The 23,472-nt window shown below is 40.5% G+C and overlaps 1 protein-coding gene across 6 annotated transcripts in view; it reads left to right on the top strand.

Annotated features, from left to right (window-relative positions):
- Positions 1-23,472, top strand: part of GREB1L (GREB1 like retinoic acid receptor coactivator) — a 144,951-nt gene that overhangs the window by 38,831 nt on the left and 82,648 nt on the right. The window lies entirely within an intron of this gene.

Raw genomic sequence — 23,472 nt, 5'->3', positions numbered from 1 at the left:
CTGTACTTCATCTCTATGAAAAACAACCACAATTCATTTCAACATACCTGCTTTTCTTTATAACTTAGTGTTTGGTGTACATGCTTGAGTGGCAGAGAACAAAATGTACTAAATGTTCATGATGAGAACAACATGCACCGAACAAGTACAAATCATTCAGACACCTCTTTAAATTTCAGATGTTGAATTTAAGTGACTTAAAATTGGGCTGAATAATATAAAAATATACAGAACCTGTTTTTTTTTTTCTAAATCCAGCTTTTAGAAGTTATGTTCTTGCTGTACATCAAACAGCTGTTGATGGCAAGTCTCTGTGACTGGCCCAAATCTGAGTATAATAGTATTTGGGAATAAACTGTTCCCAGTCTTCGCTCTTCTAAACCAGCCTCATCTCTGACAATGGTAGAAACATCTGTATTTACAGTCTTGGCTTTTGCTCTTGGTGGTGGCATGGCTTGCATTGAAAATCTCAGGTCTAGAGATCCTGACATTCTGGTGCAGCTACAGAAGAGCACCTGAATCCTGATAGTCACAGAGGTGTGATGGGCATGTTTGTAAGGTCAGAACAACGTTGGTTTTGAATAGGGCACGTTGCTGGAAGATCTTTCAGTCAGGAAATTTCAGAACAAGTGCAATTGCAATAAAACTTTGACAGAATTTTAATAAAGTTGCAATTGCTACATAAGTGTTCAAACCTATTTCACTTGTATTTTTACCTCTTTATTATCTGCTTCGCATTGTTAATATGTGAATGTAAGAACTGATTACAAAAGATCTGATGTAGGTTTGAGAAGTATTTTAGCGATGCTACCCAATTCTTTCATTACCTCTGCAGTAACATTTGACAGAGCTTCATGGAACTGTAGACCTCACTGAAAAATATCTACTTGAATTATTAAAATTATGTATGAGTAAGAGTAGTGGAAAAATTCTTATGGGAGCTTTGGATATGATGGACCCTTTTCTTTATTAAAATAATTTATACTAATCATCTTAAATTTATATATCAGTAGTTTGTAGAGAACTTTAAGAAACATTGTATTGTTTTGCTGTTCGTCTTTTAGAGGATAGGTGAGAGAGAGACTTGTAATTGAGAGGAATCATGTTTTCATCATCAGTAATTTTACTAGTGGAGTTTTTTCTTTTTTCTTTTTTTTTTTTTGGTGGGGAGAGGAATTAAATGGATGATTTAACAAGGCAGTGTTATCTCTAAATACCATTACACTTTACTACAGGTCATGGTTGAAAGTCTTATGTTACTGTAGCCTAAAAAGCATTGTTTGGTTTTTTTTTTTTCATTGAAGCTGAACGTTTGGACACAGGTTTCTGTTGTAAATGAGAATTGCTTATTGCTTTGAGTTCTAAAAAGGCAGATTTCATTTAATCCACGCTAGCTGTGTACCACAGAGAAGAGCATTCCACTGGGCTTCCTTTTGCAGGTGCCAAGTTCTGCATTGCCAGAAGGTGCAGCTGTGTCTGTAAGCAAAAAGTCAGAGGAACTGTGGTAGAGTGCTACCCTCCCATTTGTTCCTCACTACCTAGTGCTGTTAAATAAATATTGAATAAAACTGTTACATGTACTGGGTTTTTATCTGTTTATCCTATGCCTTGTGCTTTCTTTGTTGTTTTCTGCTGTTATCTGAAGCAAGTGTTAGTTGTTTGTTGTTTAGTAACTTCTAGTTTCCTGACGTTTTTTGTGGAAAGTCAAAACTTCAGGCATGTAAATGAGTTGGCAGAGAAAAAAAGAGTTGCATAACCTGTCATGAAACTTTTTCATCACTGTCACTCACCTCCAGGACAGAAATAGATGCCAATTCCAAAAATGCAAACTAACAAGTATTTGCATGTTTAGCACTCAGAGATGCAACTTTTATTTCTGTGCATCAGAACTGTAATCATACACTCCATAAAATTCTCTGCTTGGATAATGTTCATAACAGCTTCTTGTTCATCAGTGTAGCGATGGAAAGTCACTTCCTTTGCACTAAGAGGGGGAACAATTTATAGTGTCCTACAAACAACTGACTGGTGAAACTCCCCTCAGAGGGTCAGCGTAGAGAAGGCATCAGTCAAAATATTCTTTTTCAGTACTCTAAAAGTTGTGCAGCTTTGGGCTGGAGCTTCTCTGCTGGAGTCAGCTTTCCCTTTAATGCTCTTCCAGAAACTGATGTACCACTGCATTAAGGGCCACCTATAGCTCCTGGTGTAAACAGGACTACACCTCCCTCTATCTGCTACTCAGACATCAGGAGGGGAAGAAGCACTTGATCTGGTGCTGTAAATGATGCACTTGTCATAGCGCTGTAAATGATGACTTAGAGCCTTTAAGCAAGCCAGAAAGTACTAGTGGAGGATGTTAGTAAAGAGGGAAGTAAATTTTCTGTCCATAGGTTTTTTTCCTTCACTGGAATTGCTTCATTCTCCAAGCACCCTTTAGTCTCCTCTTGCATGCTTTAATAAATGAAGAATATACCTCACTGTGTTATATGGAGATAATTCTCTTTGGACTTGACCAGGCTGGCTCTGCAGACAGTTGTATAGCTGTTGGGGTGGCGTTCTGCTGGAGCTCCTTACTTTGGCTGGCCTAAGCGGCAGTGGGGCACTGCCGCAGTACCTTACTGCTGTTTTGCCGGACTGTGCCTTGTAGACATCTCCAGCTGGTAGCAGCTGTCATTCATTCAGCACTCTGTTGTGGGTATAGGCATACCTCATGCCATACCTAAATGATTCTGCTGATTAAAAATGATTGTGCCATACCTTGGATGAGCTTGTACTGAGGAAGCCTGGCTGCTGCTGAGCCAATGTAGACTGGGATCACTGGCATTAACCATCTTACATATTTTCGAGCAGAAGGATCAGGTTAGCAAATAATATTCTACTCACTGTGGAATACTTTTCTATTAGAGATGAACTATGCCAAATACATCCCTAGCATGGCCCTGAAATTATTCTCATATCAAATATCATGGCATTTGTTTACAAGCCAAATGGGCCTCATCTTTCCAAAGAGATTCCTCATTTCTAGTGACGAACACCTTGCACCCAAACTCTGTTAGCTGATGACTAAGTGCCCAAGGGGTACTTAGCATGGGGGGAAAATGTTTTGTACTTGCTGTTGTGACGATTATTGCTAGCAAAAAAACAGCCACGGTTCTGTGCTCCATGAATTTCCTCTAAAAGAATGTGCATATACTAACGATCTTCTATTTAATATATACAGGGAGAAACCATCAGTAACAAATATACTGCCTTCCTTTAAAGTAGTAGTTTACTGTAAGGAATTTAATGTCCTGATACATCCTACCATCAAACAGAAAAAGCATGAACGTGGTATTTCTTAATATGTCTCTTCTGCGGTGCAGTGCAAAGGTACCCAAACTTGACTGTTTAGAGAAAGGTTGTACTTCAAAAGACACCGACCCAAGACAGCAAGAAGCTCCACATGAGCTATCCAGCCCACTGCTCAGAATGCGCTGTCTGCAGAGCTGCCTGCAGCTGCGGGTGGGCTCTTTCTGGTTCTCAAGCTGCCTTCTGCCTCAGGTATCTTTGCTCTGCATGTGCTGGGAAGATACAGCCTAGTTTGGGCTGTACGTCAGCTGCGTGCTGTGTTAACAAACGAGACGGTTTCAAAGGCACATCTTATCTTTGCACGAGCTGTTGCAGGCCCCAGTGGTCTCCCATTCTACTGCTGGTAGGGAAGTAATCCTTTGGTTTTAGGCATGTAATGCAAAATTCAGCAGTTGGATATTGAAATTGTCATATTTGTTGTTAAACTTCACCTCTCACTGACAGACCTCTAGCTTGCTTTTGGCCTTTGCAAATAGGAAGGGAAATACAGACCTGTCAGCTGAACAGTGCTAGCGATTCTTGCATAGTTGAATGCTCATTGAAAATAATTTTTTGCAGTCCTCCAGTGATCTTTAATGCGCTTGTCCAGTTCCCGTGGTCCAGTAATACTCTGTATTGTGGCAGTAAACACTTGATAAATTCTTGCCACTGACTTGACAACAGAGAGAGGGAGTCCTCAGCTGAGGACTACAGAGCTTTTATAGACAGAAAGCTCTGTGATCTCCTCTACTCTGTGAAACTTGCCTTTGGCTGGCCTGGACATTTGCAGGGTTACAGTTTACCATTTATTGGTCTACTTTTTTTTTTTTTTTTTCTCCCTAGTTTTGACTCTGCATTCCCAGTCTTAAGAAAATGTCATGCCAACAGTGTGGAACTGCAATCGAGGAAAAAAAAAAAAGCCATTATTTCTGACAGCAAACAAGGTGGCTTGGGTATGAAGGAAGGCAGCTATTTTGATAGCCCATACTGGAGGAGAGGGGAAGAAAGAAGGAGGCAGTCTTGCATTTATTTTCACATCCCTTAAACCAAGATCTGCATTAGGGGTACTTGATATTGGGATTAGAGAATAACCTCAAATTTTGCACCCTGAGGTCCCCATATTCTTTCTGTTTCCCATATTCTTGTGTGTTCCACAGTCCATTGTTCATGTTCACCTTTCTTCCTGACTCAGATTGCCCAGCCTTGCTGTCCTGTGTCCCATCAACCTGATCTAGTCCCTCCCAGCTTAGAAAGTCCCCTTTCCTGTTTAGCAACACGCAGCAGAGACCCCCTCACTTCTCCCACCTATGCCCGTTTTGCCTCCCAGCCGGCATCCTCTCTGCTTTTAGCCACAGGTCTTTGCATTTGGATGGTCCATTCACCCGTGCCAGTGTTCCCCATCTCTGCCCCATCCCTCCTGTTGGCCTGTTCCCCTGTCGATTCCTGCAGCCCGTCCCCTTGGCTGGCTTGGGGAACTGCATGAGGAAAAGTAGGAAACTGCAGGTGTCTGTTCCTATTGCTGCCTTCACATCTGCAAGCATAAGATGCCAGTAAAGAGACAGGGAGATCTTTCTCCAGGTTGTGGCCTACAGTCATCTTTGCAGAAAGAACATGCATTTCTTTACTCTTGCTCTGGCATAAACAGTATTTAACTTACAGACTGCTCCAACCTGGTTGGTATCCCTTGAAATTTCATGCTATTTACGGAAAGAACACTGTGTTCACTTTTTGAACAGTTAATTTTACTGAATTGATTTTATACATCATAGAGATAAATGCTGCTAGATTTTCTGGTGTAACTGAAGGGAGGAGACTGCTTGGAGAACTGGTCCGGGCCAGATAGCATGGACAGTTATTTTTTATGGCAGGGTAAGTCCTGAATGAAACAGTCAAGGTCAGAGTGGCATAGCTAAACCCAGGGGTTATTGAGCTCCTCTGACTTGGATGAAGCTGCCTTCCTTGGCAACCTCAGTAAGAGAACACACAGACTCTTGTACGTTTTTGCTTTGGTTGTTACATTGGTGACAGAGAGGTCTGTACAGATTGTGGCCTGATATATATTTGAAATTGGTCACCAAGAACTGAGTCAGACTTGCCCTGGCTGGGAGCAGTTCCCGGAGTGCCATGCCCTGGTCCTCTCTGACCTGCACTGGTTTCCTCCATGACCAGCAGTTATCAAAGAATTAGAGCTTTAAAAGGAGCGATTAACACTATTTCCCTCTCTGTAAGTGCAGAAAAGAATTAAATGGACACATAATTATGCCCAAATCTTTTTCTTATCTTTTTTTTTGAGAAGGTGAGGGAGATGAGTGGAGGGGAACTACAAGATACATACAAATATATGTAATGCATATATAATAAAAATACATATCTATACATGAGAAAACAGCATTTTGCATATTAAATGCCTGGTTTTCAGAAGTGCAGAATCATCTTCTTTACATCAGGACATCTGTGCTGGGTTACACCAAATCAGTATCCTCAAAGATAACGTTACTACGGTGAAGTTTGGGTTGGTTTGTAGTAGATAGTATCCTCCTTTTAGAAGGTATTTTGTAATGTTTTCCCCTTAAAAACCAAAATTCCTCGCAATCTTCACAAGTAAATATGTTAGAACTTGGGGGATGTAAGGGAAGAGGAGGAAATTTTAACTGCATTATAAGAAAAATTATTTGAGTTTGATCAGTCGGGAATACCAAGCAGGCCCATGACTGGGAGAGAAGGAACGGAGACCTGGGTGTATGATCCTGCTCACAAGGGAGAGTGCAAATGGAAGCAACCATAATTCAATTCAGAAAGCATAGTATGTGCAAAGCTTTTTCTTTTAAAATTTCTTCTCTTTCAGTGTGCAGTAATGCTGACTGTCTCTACGATTTGTCTGGATTTTAAATCAGATCAGCGTAATTAGCTAACTTTACTTATTAGCTTGAGCTGACTCTAGTGTTACAATGGTTGAATTGGTTGCCATTATATTTGTTTAACTGCTGTAAAGTAAGTTTCTAACAATAGGTTCCTATACTTAAATAGCACTGTCGAGCACTGGTGCCCTATCAGTCAGTCAGACCTTTCCCTCCTGCTGTCTGCTCTGATAGACAGTTCTGCTGATGTGGGGACTCTGGAAGAAGAGATCAGGAAGAAGGGATGATGGATAAAGACCATCTCCTGTCTTGAGAGGAAATCAGAAAAATCCTTTCTTTGGCTATCAACAAGCTGCTTTGTCAAGGTGTCAGGAGATTAATTATCCTCATGCGAGAGGCAAGAGCAACCGTTTTCCCCCCTGGTTTTGGTGTAATAGGGTGGCATTCTTCTGAACTGTGGCAGAGAATTGCAAAGAAAGAGGCTTAAGAGATTTCAGTCCCCTAACGTTACTGTCCCCTAAGCGTTTGTAAAGCTCTTATGCATACATCCATGCTCCTGTGAGGTTCTGCCAGTAATTGATTAATCAAAGTATTTGTTTCAAGTGCAGTATGGACTTGATCCCATGAAACATTTAGTGCCAACTGCTGTTAAAGTCTGTCAGCATTATGGGTGGTTAGGGTATATAAAGATCAAGATTTCAATGAAAAGAGATGCAGAAAACCTTTCCACAGCATAACCATGAACGTGAAAACATGTAACTATTCATTAGTTTTTGAAGTTTATAAATCAGTAAAAGGTAAAATCTCCAGTAGGTGTTTGTGGAGTATTTTTTATTGGAGCTGAGCAACTCTGCTTAATAGTTTGTTTTATCCATTGTCCTTTTGTATGTTTTTAAATAAAGTAAGTGTAAAGTATAATAAAAAATGAATGATCTTACATTTTGAATTAATCTTTTGGGGAATAAATAAAATGTGCTAACTTGAATTTTGAACAGAATAGGTTTAGGTAAAAAAGAAAAAGCGGTTTTTTTCTTTTGAAAAAAAAAATCAGAGAATTGAAGAAAAACACTACTTAAAATATGAAGCCATTTTGACTATGTCACTTGATATATTAAGCGAGTCTCTTCAAAAGCTCTTTAAATCTTGTACAAACTATGTCAGTAAAAGGACTCCTTCCGTTTGGCCTGGTCTGTGACAGTCCTGTGCTCAGATGAAGGACAGCATTTTTTGTTATCTGTTGATTTGATTTAATTTTTTTTTTTAAAGGGTGAAGTCTTGAGGGAATTGGAGAGTTAAAGAGCCACATCACTTTTTTAGTTTGGTTTCTTCTGAATAGTTTTTCTGGTTTTAATGTTTGCAATGCTAAACTATGAACAGTGGTGTATATTTTTTCTTTTGGTGCTTCTGTGCAGCCTTCCTTCAGATTAACATCACTTCAAGATGTGTTGAACTCTAATACACTATAGTTGAAATTGTAACAAACCCAAACATTTTAAACATGGATGTGCCTGACCTTGAAATGCTGCTGATAAAAGCTAATGCTGTTAAATTGCATGCCAAATTAACCCTCATTTCCAAATGCTTTGTGTGTGAGTTTCCTGTAGGATAGGCTTTGATCCTACCAAGCAACACTTCTTTTACAATCAGTTATTTTTTTAATGAAGGAAAATCAATGAACAAGTTTCAATGCCTGATTTCAGTGGTAGTGAAATGAAATGCTTTCTTTTGCATCCTTCTACCACTGTGCTTTGTCTCCTGTATCAAATGCCTGACATGATACAGTATTTTGGTGTAGAGGTGATACTGACTTTCAGCTTAAAACTTTTTATTTTCACAGGTGTAAACCTTATCAAGGATTACAAGTTCATGTGAGAAAGGCACAGGAAATTGGCTAATGGACTGGACAAGAAATAACACTCTGAAGCAGTTGGTTTTTTTTAGTCTTATTGAGGCTTAGCATCAGTAAAGATGGGTTTTAATCTAAATCAGGAGGAAAAAATGTTGCTTGCCTCACAAATACTTTTTTCTTGAAGCATCTAGGTTCATATTATTTTGGCAGTTGTCCATTTTGGAGCACCTTGGGTACTGTTTTGTGTTTGTTTTCAGTTCAGAAGTTACGTTGCAGGAGCACCTGCCTGTGCAATCCATGGGTTCTTCATTTGCATCTTTTGAGAAGTATGGACTTTGTATGGGATTTAATGGGCTACAATCATGTGCCTTCCTGGACCAGCAGGCCTGTGTAACTCTGGTGGTATAAACTCCCACTGAAATCAGACAACAGGCGTGAGCAGAAACTGCTCACGTACAGATACCGGCTTTTGCTTGTTCTTGTCTGCTGAGGACCTCGAGTGTTTTCATTTTAAACTGAAAGTGCGTCTTTTTATCCTCTGACAAATGAACCACCATCTGCATAAATTCATTTGAAGGGGGCATTATCTTCCTGTGTGAACTTTGGTGGGAAGTGCTTGCAGGCCATAAAGTGAATCATCAGTCTCCCTGGGCTGGAGCTGAAATCTCAGCCTGTCTCCCTGACATCTCCTCCGGTCCTCCCTCCGCGTCCCATCTCTGTCACTGTGCCTGGGCCACCTCTGTCACCCGGACCCGTCCCTGCACCCACCCGCCCAGGCCAGGGCTGTGTCCTGCAACGTCTCTGACCTGGTGGTTTTGCTCTTTCATTTGGAGCGGGAAAAATCACTGTCCAGGCTTTCACCTCCCATCTTCGCTACGTCAAGACTGTGTTTGCAGGCCTGGACAAACGTAGCCTTGTGCCTGGTCTGTGTGAAAATTGTTTTCTGAGCCTGTCACCTTGATTGTGTTACCTTTCTTTTTGCATTCCTCTGCCAGCATTTTCTTGTCTTTATAGCATTGGACCTAAGCTCTTTATCTTCTCTTTCAAGGCCCCCAAATCCCTGAGGGTTTTTTCTCTCCATTATCTGCCCCTTGTGTCTCCTTGTTATTGAGATGTCAGCCCGGGGACCCATTCAGCCGGTGGTGCCTAATGGGGCAGAGGCAGCCGACCTTGATCTAGGGCCAGGCCCGCGCCGGTGAGCCCTGCTGGGTCCCAGCTCACTCGCGCGGTCTCGCTTGTGTGGTGCTTTAGCATCTGCTGAGGCATTTTGGCTCCAGGGGTGGGAGCGTGATTCCGCTGAGCCAGCCCAGCCGGCTGCTGAGCCGGGGTGGATGAGCCTTCTTGGAGTGAGAGGCGGCCGGTGGCTCTGCAGGCACCAGCTCTGCTCGGGGTGGTCTTTTTTTCAGTCTGTCTGAGGCCTGGCCTTGCTGCTTTCAGGCAGAGCCGCTTAAACGTCTCTGCCCTGTGGTCTCACTCTCCGGAGTCGGATTTTTCTGTTATCCGATGTATTCCAGTGCCTGCTCCCCTAGGTACGGGGGTGACTGTGTTCCCTTGTGCGCCATGTTGTGTCATGTGGATGCTTTGGAAAGGAGCCGATCCATAGGGCAGGGTAGCATCTTTCCTAGTATATATACTGCCAGCTCCAAGGTAATACAAAGCATTAAAAAGTATGTTGTGCTTTACATATGTACTTTGGTACAGGCATTCGACCATTTTAGAGACTCAGTGGGGGAGGGAGGTGTAAAGAGTTGGGAGTGAGCAAGTTCAGAGTGAGAAGACTCTGGATTTTCCAAAGGCTTTGTTTTGTTTGTTTGTGTGCTTGTGAGTTTTCAAAGCAGCATCCTCTTGCCACTGTAAATACAAGAATTAATGTTACTTCAGCACAGTAAACCTTGATGCACAGTTGTTTCTTTATGCAAGCCCACATTGCTTTCAGCCTGCTTTGAAGGCCCCTCGGTTTGCCTCCAGGAAAATCCAGAGGCCAGGTTTCCAGTTTGTGCCTAACGGTGGGGATTTGCAGCGGCGTGAGTGGAAGCGAGGGGAGACCTTCCCTCCGGAGCAACAGCAGATGCAGCAGCAGACGCAGCTCGTGGGCGAGCGGATTGCTCATGGCAGTGCTGAAGTGCTGGTTGGAAGGGGCGTCTGGAGGGCCAGTCCAGCTCCTGCTCTTAAAAGGACTGTTGCCAGCACTTGCGTTAAAATTCGTGGTAGAGGAGGAAGAAAAAAGTGACAGGGTATAACCAAAGATGATATTGTATTATAACTGGAGGAACCTTAGGAAATGCTAATAGCGAGAGGAAAAGATGAAAGGTTTGTTGTTGCCACTTTTTAGCAGCATTTCTCTGAGAATTTAAGAGAAAATGAATTCTGCTGAAGTGACCTTTTTTTCACCCCTTACTGGCTCTTGAAAAGCCTGTGCTTCCTGAGCCATCCACACAAACACTTACCCAAATAATGAAAAATCCAAATGCACATGCTCCAAGGGATAGTTAAGCATCACTAAAAAAATTCTCATTGCTGCTATTATGTTAGAGGGCAGTAGTTCCTAAGGAAAATAGATTTTTTTCCATTTTAATAACTTCAAAATACTCTCAATCTATCCAGAAGAAAAATGTGATGACTCCTAAATAACTAACTAGAAGCTTTTTGAAGGCAGGAATATCTTTGTTGCCCTCCTTTTTTGCATATGTTTTCCTGTGACTAAGGATTTTGTTGAAACTTAAAAATAATATTTAGAAAGAGATAAAGTATCTGATCTTGCTAAGTCCTGTACTTTTCTGTAGAAATACAGGGTAATTGAAGATGCTGTCTTTTCATTTTAAAATTGGGTGTACAACAGATAAAATGTGAGTTTCAAAAGAGGCTGTTCTGGAAAGGAAGTGAACTTGAGAAAAATGGTCAACTTAACAGGAATTTTTTTTAGCCTTCCTTTTAGCACAAAGTGTTCTTGTTACACTTGCTGACCCAGTTGTTTCACTGTTATTTCAGAGCATACTTATTTTCTCTTTGATTTTTTTTTTCTTTCTATATTCTTGGAGAAGGAGTAATGTGCAACATTTGCCTGATACCTGAATTAGATCAAGTCACATCTCTGCTTTCCTAAATGAGACTACTTCCATGTAATACTATTTCTTACGTTTTTTGAAAAAGAACAACCAGTATTTTCCTGTTTTGGCAGATTAACGGCTGTGAATGGCACCTTGCAATAAAATCAGTGTTTCGCTGCTGTCCCTGTTGGGTCTTTTGTATTTATGGGGTAGGAATCCCTGATCACCGGGTTGTTTTCTGTGCAAACACTGGGAGAATGCTGGGACCAACAAGGTTGAGCTGACCTTATGTGCTGGCCTGTTCCCTGCCGCTGACTGTCATGTTTCAAAGGTTAAACTAACTGTGGATGAAATGTAATCAGTAGTGCGCTGGATCCTTTCCAGATCACACTGGAGGAGTGCAATAACCAGCATTGTTAGCTTTGGGAGAGCAAGAGGCAGAGGTCATTACCTGTGTGCGTCTGAGCATGAGGAACCAACTGCCTTTCCTGCTACCTCCCGCGTGTGTTTATTTAAATCTTATCTGGAATTGTTATCCTGCTGGCCCCTGCTTTAAAAAAAATAAATGGCTGTTTATTCTTCATACACTGTAATTTTCATCTTGCTGTTGATTTCTCAGAGCTTCCATGAGATCTCAAACCCTGTCATTAGATGGGATCTGGATCGATACTTGGGGAAGCAGAAAAGGCTGGAAGAAAGAATTGCTGCGTTTTTAGATGACAGCCAAAAATAGGTCAGGGTAAACCAGACAGTACTCTTAAGACAGAGACATACTGCACCAGCAGAGGAAAGATGATCTTGGTAAAGTTTCCCTCCTTCGCCAGCAGGTAGCTAGGAAAAGAGCTGGTACAGTAGGAAGCTGGCGAAGGACAGAGAGCAAGCGTGGGAGGAGGAGGTGGAACAGAAGCATCAAAGTGAAGATAGTGTCTCTGAGATTTGATTTCCTGTTTCTTTCTATACTCAACCACTCATTTTCCCCAACTCCATCTCTCATTTGTGCAGTACTTTCAGTCCTCTGCATTCAGATCTGCAGCAGGAGTCTGTTCCTAGCATCAGATAAAAAGGCTTTTTGGAAGGCACCAGAAGCGTGTAGCATATGGTGGGGAAGTACTGCTCATTGTCATGTTAGGGATTTCAAGGGTGACAGGCGGTGAAGCCGGTATTTTTTCTGCCTATTTAGCTTTTACACAACCTGTCCTAGGGATTTCAAGGGTGACAGGCGGTGAAGCCGGTATTTTTTCTGCCTATTTAGCTTTTACACAACCTGTCCTCTGAAACTGCCTGTACAATAACAATAGACTTAAGTGGGAAACAAAAAATTGTCTTCCTTTTGAATTTCATGGAAAGGTTCCTACTCCATCAAAGCGTGTTGTTTTCTTTATAGATCAGTGTATGGGTATGGCCTTGAAAACCAACACATTTAGCAGCAATGGAGACTTTTCCATGGAAAGAAGAGGGGGGCGGATGGGGGACTTCCATTTCAGAGCAAGTCAGACTTAATAGACCTGTAGAGAGGATTAGATTATTTTAATATATGTCTTTGTATACACTCCTTATGTTATAATTAACAGCTGGGAATATGAATGCCTTTTATTTTCCAGGATCTCTCTGAATGGGTTTTTCAGTTTATGCATTTAGCGGTGGTTTCTAAAGAAGCCCTGACAAGAAGAGAGGTCTGTATCAGTTTATAGGAAGGTCAGCTCTGTCCTCAGGAGCTCAGTGTAAGTTGGTTATGATGTCAGGAGAAGAAAATGCCATTATCCTCCTTAGCCCACCTTTACCAGGCTCTCTCAAGATAGTAATCACAAGCAGAGAGTGCTCCTTATCAGTGTTTCCATCTGTTGCCCCCCTCCTGTACTTCAAGAGTAGAATGATCTTTTCCTTATTCCTGAGTCTTCATGAGATGTCCTCTCTACTTCAGTGTGTGTGAGAGAAAACAAGGTGTTATCTTCCTATTTATTTTTCTTATTAAATTCTTATTTTTGAAAGGCCTTTTCTTTCCTTGACCAATTTTTTTTCTCTCTCTCTGTGCCAGAGCACTGGAGATGTGGAAGAACTGAGTAAAAGCACTAGCAACTGTCTTATCCTTGTGAAATCTGAGTAGTATTCTTTCCCAGTCCTGTGTCTTTCACCTGGCACTTTGTCTATGCTAGATCTCTTTTTAGTTGTTCAAAGAGCAGCTTGGTTTCTCACCAACCTTAAGGTAAAAGGCTTCAAAAAATGCACTTCCATAAATGCTTCTGGATTTTCAGCATGCCAAGCAGTGTCTAGATTAGGCATAATTTCTGTATTAATGGTTTCTACTCTACTGGGATAACTATTCTAATGTCTGGTATTTGTGGCCTAAAATTTTGCTCAAGTATATCACTTCAGGGAGCTCTGCAGGCATTGTGTAAGTCTTTATTTGGAGGGCTTTTCGACAAAAGCAGTTTTAATGTGAGAGAGAATGTAGACCCAAACTGCAGTCATAGAGGATGTAGATCAGCATGAGTAGTGAAGGTGCCCTGATCAGTTTGTGGTTTCGTATCAGGTCTATAAGGAGCCCATCAATTTTCTGGTGTATGTGGGGGTCTTGATTCCAGGGACCTTCTGTCAGCTCTGCTGAGTGACCTTAGGAACAAGAAACCAGTTTCTTCCACCTCCCAGGTGTTCAGTCAGCTGCCCAGAACCAGGTCCATGGCAATCCCAGCTGAGGGAAGACTTGTGAGTCAGGTGCTTGCCCCTATGTAAAAATAACTAGAATTCCTCAAAGAGATAAAGGCTTTTAACATTAGCATTTTTAGGAAGGTCTGGCCACACTGTGCCTTTCTGCACAAGAAACAGCAGTTAAGCAGCAAGTCCTGACAGAGTTTCTGTTTTGCTGGAATATCTTAGTGATGAGGGAACCCAGGGCAACACAGCTTGAAATAGCCTTGCTTGGAAAAGCCATTTGTAACTGAAATATGGGGTCTGGTTGGATTAAATATTGGAAGATTTTTTAATATTCTGAACTGATCAGCTTGCCCTTTTGTTTAGAGTGCTCTGACATTTTTATTAGAAAGATACTGTGAAAAATCACTAATGGTAATCTACTGTCCGTGACTACCAAGCAAAGATCATGTTGTTTTCTCTCTGCAGTATAAAGGCCAACTGCATTGAAGTGGATCATTTTATGTGATTACTGGCTGCATCCATCTTCGTATTCAGACTGGCTGATGGCTATAAATACAAACACTTAAGTGTTTCTCTGAGTGGTGATAGGCTGAATCTCTGAACTTCAATTTATCTTTCCTTCTCCTCAGTATCAGGGTTCAAGATGAGCCTGATGTACAACAGCATCTTGTGCTTCACCTCCATGTAGATTTACATAGCACATATGTGTGTACATTATGGCCACAAGTAATTTTTCTTTTTAAAATCTGCTTCCTCCTTGACTATGTTCCTTAAACCTTTTACTTCATTTTCCTTCAGTGAATTTATGAAGGCATGTTTATGCCTGAGTGCTATTTTGGATAAGAAGATATCTTTAAAAGAACAATACTAGAAGAGGGGCTATCTCTCTATCTTCTGTCCATCCACCTTCTTTGTCTCCCAGGTCATGTATGCAGCAAAAATACTAGGGGCAGTGTGGATACCATGCTGATACTCCAGAGCAGAATGGTTTGGAACCAGGGGAAACCACACATGCACAGTATCTGCTCTATACTATTGGGCTGCTTTTCCTCTTGGGTTTGTCCTGATGTCAGGATGTTGGTACAGATGTCCTTGGAGGATGTCCATGTTGTATAACTAGATGTCTTCATTATGTCTTTCCCCTTTCAGATGTGTTTAATGCCTTTGTATTTTGGCAAAGTCACCAGGTAGCAGAAGGTGTTTGCACTCTTTATGGCAAGCCTTTCATTGAGCCTTGATAGCAGGATTTCCATGTCAATGCATACCATATATTTGTATCTGGACATAGCTGTAGGTTGTCCTTTTATGCTGTCCCTCTTAGACTCTGCTGAGCTGTTTTTCAGGGTATATTTTCTCTGCACCTGTTGCTGAGAAGAATCAGCTGTGGATGCATATGCTTGTGAAATCCCATCCCTACTGAAGCTAACAGGTTTAGTTGCTATATGTGTGCAAAAACCAGGTAAGAAACGTTGTTGTGTTAAAGGAAGGCCTGTTTCCTCATCGTGTGTCAGGTTTCTGTATTTCACACTAGCAATGGGAGGTGCAGAGAGCACAGCTAGCAAGCTGAAATGTTCTCTGTGTGCCACAGCATCCCTCAGAAATTTCTTCTAGCTCATGGATATTTCATAGCAGGGCAATTTACTGTCTTGTGAAGAAAGAAAAAGACCTGTTTTGGCTTTGAGTATATAGAATTCTTTATTGTATAAGACAAAATTGTGGCAAATTTTCCAATTTTAGCCCAGAAAGTTTTGACTTCTGTCTCTCTAGTGTCTACATATTCTTAGGGACTTCTGTGTCTCAATTTTGCTGTTTGGTCCTTGTGATTAAAGTACGCCTAGACTTATTTCAGGATAAAAATCCTTTGTTAAGCTTCTGGTAAGGAATATAATATAACTCTCTCCTTTCCTGTGTTGAGAGTGAGCGAGTGAGACACACATGGGAAGAGAAGGGGACTGGGGAGAAAAGGTAACCTTCTGATGTCATTACATGAGATATTTGCGGTATGTGTGTTCTCTGCAGGAGACTCTTCAATACAGATAAAACTAATGAATCGTCTATTTGTCAAGCTTAGCAATACATGTTAAGTCTTATAACTGAAATCTGTACAACAGATTTAAAAATCATTATTAGCCCTTTAAAATGTCACAAAGATTCAAAGGCAAAGAGGCCAGTTTGCCTCTTTAAATTATATTGCGTTTAGGGATGCATTATTTCAGGAGCTTGTCCAAGTTGCCTCACCATCACAGCTTCATTGCTTCAAATGTCACTTCAAGTAGAAGCAGTTTTTATAACTACACAGTAAACTCAAGATGGCTTAATGGAAATGATTTCTTCATGTGTCAAAATGACCCCTTTGTTTCTCATTTTACTCTTTTGTTGCCTGCAGCTAATCTGCTTTTTGGGTTATCAGATCCAAGCATCTTACAATGCTGACTCTAGCAGCGGTATTCAGCTGGAATGCTGCCTTTTGTTTACTGGTTTCACCAGGCCTCCAGTGCTTTCTTTGGTCATCTGGTGGCTCCACTAATGTGATTTGTGCTCCCAGGCTCTGCAGGTAGTCATGGGCTTTTATAAGGGAATTAGAGGAAGGCCTGCCACCCTGGTTGCTAATGAATCCACAGGGTATTTCTTGTTTGTGTTTTGTTCTTCCAGCTTTTTTTTTTTTTTTTTTTTTTTTTTTTGGAAAGCAGACTGCGAGCTGTTTGCAGTTTTATGGAATTTTTCTCCACTCTGCTTGGACTTTGGTTCCTAAAGTCGCTTTACCTGGCTCCTGGCTGTGGAGACGTTCATTTTGCTTTAAATAGAAGTGCCAAATTCTATTGATCAGAATGTGCATTTGGGGTTTTCTCAGGATTTGTGAATGAATACAGAAAAATAGAGGGCTACACAAATACTCAAAACTTCTTTATTACAAGAAATAATATACAAAAGTTGTTCCTGGTACTACTGGATGTAGTAAGGAGAGACAAATCCCCACCGTCATGAAAATTCTTTCTAGTAAAATAGCAAATGTTGGCATATGCAAGGAAGTTGAAGTGTTTTGCTAATGAGGCTGCAGCTGGAATCGTAAAATTTTGCAAGCACACCAGAAGTAGATGCAAGTTTAGAAACACCCTCAGTGCAGTCTTATAATTTTGAGCCAGTGAAGGACATAGTCAAGTAAATATTCTTCTACAGTTTTTGCAAGGGCACACAGATCTGTAGTTATACCAGAGGGGTTTTTTTCTATGAAAAGAGTATACTCAAAAGAGAATGTATGCTCAAAACATCTTGTACTCTTTTTCTAAAGTAGAGGAGAGTTTCAGACTTTGAGGAGTTAAGTTGAGTAGCATGTCAGATGCTGAGTAAGATGCCATTCCTTCTTATATCCACAACCTCTTACTTAAGTATCCTTGTGGATTTGAGTGGGGACTAATAGAGTGATTAGGTTTTTTTTCAGATTAGCCCTGCAGTTTTGTTAGGGCTGGTATTTGGCTTGCACAAAAACAAGCACAATGTCAATGTTTTTAAAGCTTCCCACTAGTCTAATTAAGACTCGACCTACAGTGGCAGGATCTGCATATTTTTATCTTTTCCTAAAATATTTTTCATCTGTTTCTGTTGTTTTAGAATGGAAGATACCAAATCTGTGATAAAAGCAAAATCTGAAAAGGACTTTGGAAATAAATGGGCCCTTTCCATGCAAAAATAGACAATATTGAATCTATTCTTATTGTTATTTACCTTGAGAGCAAGTCTATCTGTTTATCCAAGTCTGAAGAATTTAGACTGATAAGAGTTGTGTCACTGATATGTGGTTTATAGGGTTGGGTCTTAAGAGTAGAAGAAAGCTTTAGAAAAACTGAAGTACACAGGCATGTTTCAGTGCTGCTGCTTTGTGCCATTCTGTGATGCTGATGCTGTAGGATTTATCTGTGATGTTTGGAGGAGGCGTATGTTTCATTTATATATGCGTGTACTTCTATTTTCAACATGTTAACTGAATATCAGCGCATTAATTTCTGTTCAAAGAATGTCAGCAAAGTTGTTGAGTTGGTGTTTCTGCTTCAGGAAAAATCATGTAGAAATTCAGGTGCAGGGTTTTTAATAGTGGACATATAAAGCAAGAGTATATCGATTGAGTTTTACTAGGCTGACAGCAGCACTGAAGGTCCTTGTGACCCAGAAGTTTGTGACCCGTGAAATCTCCATTTTTCTTCTATTGGTAATGTATCTTGAAGTACAGAGGACTGAAAAATGCATCCTGTGTGACCTAACACATTGATTATCTACCAATGGAAAATTATTTTGGGCTTATTGCTAAAAATGTATTTGATGCTAGTAAATATAAGGGATAGGCTTAAATTATATTCTTAAACAAATGTTCCCTCAGCACAAATTCACTAAGGCAACAGCTGATACTTACAGGTATGAATAAGATCTGCTATATTTTTCTTTAAAATGCTGATTTCAGATGCTTGGCCATTTTGCTGATTCAGCTTCATCAGCTTGGATGCCAGTGAGCAGAAACCAAAATTTTGCTTTATAAATGGTACTTGCATCTGATTGAAGGAGATAAATGATGGTGAGGAATTGGACAGAGTTATTTCCAAAAATGGTAAATATCCAAGGTTCCTGAAAACGAGCCTGTAACACACGCACACCAGCAGGCAGATTTTACAGCTCTGTCCAGAGCACAGAAGGAAGATAAATCATGGCCATCCCCCTCTCATTTTTGAAATGGTTCAACCCTGGGGTTTAGCTGAAGGACTTAAGGAGTTTTTGAAGTGCAAATAGACTGGTGAAGGGTAAACCTTTTCAGAGTTTCATTTAGATGGATTTTTTTTTTTTTTTTCCTATGTGGATTTCTGGCACCAGCTGAGATCTGGAAGGCCACAGGATTTTTTTGTTTTTGATCAATCAAGCAAGCAGAACTTGCCATGGGGGTGTACATTCTCTGCATACATATTGATCCTATTGTGTTTAAAAGTAGTTAATTTAATCGGGGCTTTTTGAAACCTTCCCCAGTAAGACTTTCATTAATGGAGCTGTCATTTCAAGGTCATGTTTCAGTGTCAATAACTTAATGGTAATGACAGAAGTTACCTGTAAGTTTAATATCAATATTTCAGTTAATCCATGTTAAAATTGCATTGAATGAGAACTAATTTTACATACATGCATGTAAAAATGTTCAGTTTCAATTGAAAAATGTTGCTTTCATTAAATGAGAGATTTTCAAAGCAGTCCGGTGTTACTAAACACATTAACAGCAACAGTTGTGTTACTATTCACTGCTGTTTGGATCAGTATCCTTGGCCTGCCCCATTGCATAGGGAGTTTGACTCCAAGAACCTATTTTACACCTTGTCTCTTCTAGCAAAGTGGTTGTAATGTCAGAGTTTTTATTCAGGGCTCTTTCTAGTAGTTTTGACCTTTTACCTCACACTTTGTCTTGTTTAAAAGCAGCAGCGTGCAGAAGATGGATTGCATATTAACTGTAAACACTTCTCTCTACTGTGATAAATATTTGGAGATACAACATGTAAGGACTGTCTGTATGATAAGATGCCCATTTGAGTGCAGAGTATAGATTTTATAAGGCAGGATACAGTTTAATACTTTTTGGTCCATATCTGATGCCAAGATCTTCAAGTATTTCAGATGAAAGCATTATATATTTTCAAGATTTTTCCTGTGACGATGTTAACTGCAGACTTTGTTATTTGCTTCTTTGATTTGATTGGGTTCTAAAGAGCTTCAGAAAGTTATCCTGAACATGGTGACACTCAAGGTACAATGGAGTCAGTGGCAAAAATTGAATTCAGATACCATGGCAGAATGTGCCTGTAAATCTCCCAAATTCGGTTTTCTCATTGCTTTTCCTCCTGGTAGTTGCAGCATGCCTTGAGCCCTGGCGCTTGCTGAGTACTGGGGTTCCAGAGTGACTTGGACTGAGCAGGCTGGGATGTGAGGTGGAAAGGAGAGTCTTGCATACAACTCTTTCAATCCTATACCAATAATTACCTTCTGTAGAGTTTCCTATGTGTAAGTGTTTTCCCCAATTGAATGGGATTTCATCAAAGATTTCAGTGCCAGATCACTCGGTGGCTCAGAATGGGAGAGGAACTCTAAGGGTGGTGTGGGGTCCGGAGTTGGGATCCTCTTTAGGAAGGACGAGACTTGACTGGTTGTTAGTTTAACTTCCATATATTGGATGCCCAAAATGGTACTGCATGGCATACCATGGGAAAATCACCTATATTAAAAAATGGTGTATTTATACCTTACTTCCATATTTACAGTCTGGTGGTGTCATGTTGGCCGTGCTATGAGAGCGCAATAGAAAGATTCCAGATCAGGACAGGGACCTAAAATCGTAATTCATCACAAATTAATAAATATGGCTAAATGCAATTAATAAATAAGGCTAAAGAAGTGCATATTGTGATTTTTCCCTGACTTTACACTGAACAGAAGACATTTGGTTAATAGGCTCTCCATCTTGGTCTTTGTTTTACAACTCGAGCTTTTACGTCCATTAAACTCACATGCTGTCAGTCTCATGTACTGTAATGATGGTTATTTCCTGTAGCGTTTGAAAACTGAACATGAAATGCTGATTAAAGCTTTGCTGAGAGAGAAGGGAATTCTTTGCATCTCACTGCGGACAAGGGATTCCCAGCATTTGTGGTGTCACTTTTGCGAGTATGTCACTGGGAGATGCTAATATGACCTTTCCTTTGTTAAATAAGAGATTTCTAGCACCACCCAGGACTCCTCTCTTCAACAAGTCCCGTTCCACCGACTGGATAGAGGATTTGGGGCATATTTCAAGTCAGTAGTTTTTGCTTCAGTCTTATTAGGCATAGAGTGCAGATCTTCATTTAGAAACAGACATAGTTCGGTAGACAGGTATGTGGGTGTTGGCTGGAAAATCTATCATTCTAATTTAAAATTTTTTCTGAATGGTGCCTGCTCAAATGTCAAAACACTGGGGGGCTGTTACTTGCAAATTACAGATTTATCGAGCAGCCGCAACGTTAAAGTAATCTTACTTTGCTTACAGTATGCATTCGTCAAGGGCACAGGCTTGCACGATGATTCTGAATTCCTGTAGAATTTAACTGAGCAACAGCTGGTCTGTAGGACGTGTAGATTTTAACAAGGTAATGTTTGTGTTTTGGCGAAGGACTTGTGTGACATGCTGCTGAAACTGTTCCAAAGTGCTGCCTTTCTCCATTCAAGTCTGTAGGGATCCCGAGACAGTTTTTGTGTTAAATTTCTCCACTCTCTCTGCACCTCTTGATTTTATCACAGGTAAATTCTACAAAATTCTTCCATAGGGTGTTAGGAAAAAAAAAGAAAATAAAAAGGCCATCAATGCCACTAACTACAGCTACAACAGAACGAATACTCTTTTTGGCCTTTAATTGTGTCAGATTCCTTTTCTCCACAATTGTTTTTCTTTTTTTCTTTTTTTTTTTTTTTTCCACTTGAGAGAGGTTTATGGTGCTGTGTCCGTCAGGATAACCCTGTCTTAGGGTTGAAGTTGTATTTCTCCCTGAGTTCCTAGAGGTGATGTTATCTTTTGTTCACTCGGCAGTATGGTCATTCCTAAGAGCATCTGTCACTTTAGGCATTGTAAGATGGATGAGTCTCAAGTGAACTGCTGGTTGAAGCAAATGGTGAAAATAAGAAAAGACAAGGGGGTTGGGGGTCTTCAGAGGGGACAGACAACAAGGAAGCACTGTTAGAAATCAAAAGTAAGCCAGGCGGTAGTGGAAGAAAGAGCCAAGATGGATCACATGTTAGCAGATCCCACATGTCTTGGAAACGAAGATTGGTGGTTGATGAATTCTGAAGAGATCTGTGTCTTGACAAAAATGCTGCTGATTTGTGTCCTACTTCATTTGCAAATAAGGGAGGATTAGAAGGAGATGATCTGAACATCAGATGAAGAAGCTGTATTTTTGTCACATTGTGTTGTAAGGTTAGGACATTAATGCTGCCAATAATCAGGAAAAGGGTTACTGATACCTTGTGTGTCTTGTATTCTCATACAATATTGTGTGAGAATCTGTCAGTGCTGAATGGGCACATAACAGTATAAAACCAAAACAGCATATCGGCAGTTTAGCTTTTGGAAAAAACAGTAATCTTAAAATTCATAGCCGTTTGTATTTTAGAAGGTACTTAATGTTTTTAAAAGAGGGAAGATTAACTACAGTATCTCTGATTTAGCTGGACTAATTGAGTTAGACATTTTAACAGAAAGAAAATTATGTAGAAAAATCACACCCCAAACCCCAAGAAAACTCCCCCCAAGCCACTAACAAGCAAATCCATACCCCCACAAGCTGAGCAAAGGTCTGTGTTGGCAAAAGCAGCCGGCTAAGGACAAAAGGCACTTAACAGCCTAGCGTGTGTCAAGGTTTGGGAAGGGTCCAGGAGGATCTTGGCTTGAAAAATTATTTTGTCACACTATTGGCATTGGTCCATAAGGGGAAGCACTGGTTGAAAGGTGAAGAAATTAAGATGATTAGAAGCTTTAAAGCTTCACAAATGGTAGAGTATCTCTCTTCTCAATGGATGTAAATAATAGATGAAAGACTGAGAGTGACAACAAAGGATCAGGGCGTTTAAGAGAATGTGTGCAGCCTGAATAGAGGTCTGTGGCCTAGGGCCAAAGGTCTTAGCTTTGAGTGTAATTAGAAGAAAATACAAAAATGTCATTACTAGCAGGTGAAATGTTCAGCACGTGTCCGAAAAATAGCAATTTCAGAGGCAGGAGCTGTTGGAATTGGATTACTGACATTCTGCAATCATTGAAGTCTCTGCAGAGCCCTACAGTTTGGTTGGGAGCTGCGTGTTAACCTTGTTGGCCATCTGCGATGGATTCACTGTTAGCATGGCGGGGATGCACAGCACAGGGTAGCATCAGCGGTCCTTGGCAATAGAGTTGTTCAATGTCTTTCCTCAGAACACAACAATCCTACCCAAAGCTTCTGAGTGAGAGGTGAGGGTTATAGCTGCTCTCTTAAATAGGATGATTTTTAAAAATGGGGGGAGGGGGAGGAAGCTTAAAGCTATATTGCTTTTAATTTTAAAACCTGGTTTTGAATTCTAGATGTACAGCTGAAAGAGTCATGTTTGTTCTGGTTTTGACAGCAGGCCCCAGGCTGTGGTCCCAGCTTTAAGCCTCAAATCCCATTTGTGAGCAACAGGGAAAATTCCTTTAAATCTTCTGGCAAAATATTGTCCATTTCTATTGAGAAACCAAACCAGCTTGTGTGCCTAAGCAAGTCTTGTTGAAGTCCAGTCAATGATAACTTAATTTAAAGCTTTTCCTGATGTTAATTACTGTTCTGTACAGCCCTAGGTATTTTAGGAGATACTCTTCTGCCTGCTGCTTGCTACACCATTGTTGCCATTCTTTGGGGTATTTCAGGTGTATTCTCTTTTATAAACTGCAATTTCTGTTAGAAAGGTTTTCACTTAAATACCTTTGTGGGATGTCAGATTAGGAGAGCAACCAGCTAATTCTGACTTCATTTTGAACATTGATCTCCAGTTTAGCGTAGATAACCACTCACCCATTTAGTTTGTTTCTTTTTAAACCAATAGTAACATAATTACTTCTACATTATCATCTATTTTTTATGTTTCTGTGACAATTAATTTTCTCATATTCATGTGCTACATTCCTAATATTTCATACAGCGACTTCAGTGCCAAAAATGTGCAGATTCTGTGACAA

This window comes from Ciconia boyciana, chromosome 2 (assembly GCF_034638445.1).
Source record: "Ciconia boyciana chromosome 2, ASM3463844v1, whole genome shotgun sequence".
NCBI lineage: Eukaryota > Metazoa > Chordata > Aves > Ciconiiformes > Ciconiidae > Ciconia > Ciconia boyciana.
This window is presented reverse-complemented; position numbering and strand designations above follow the sequence as displayed.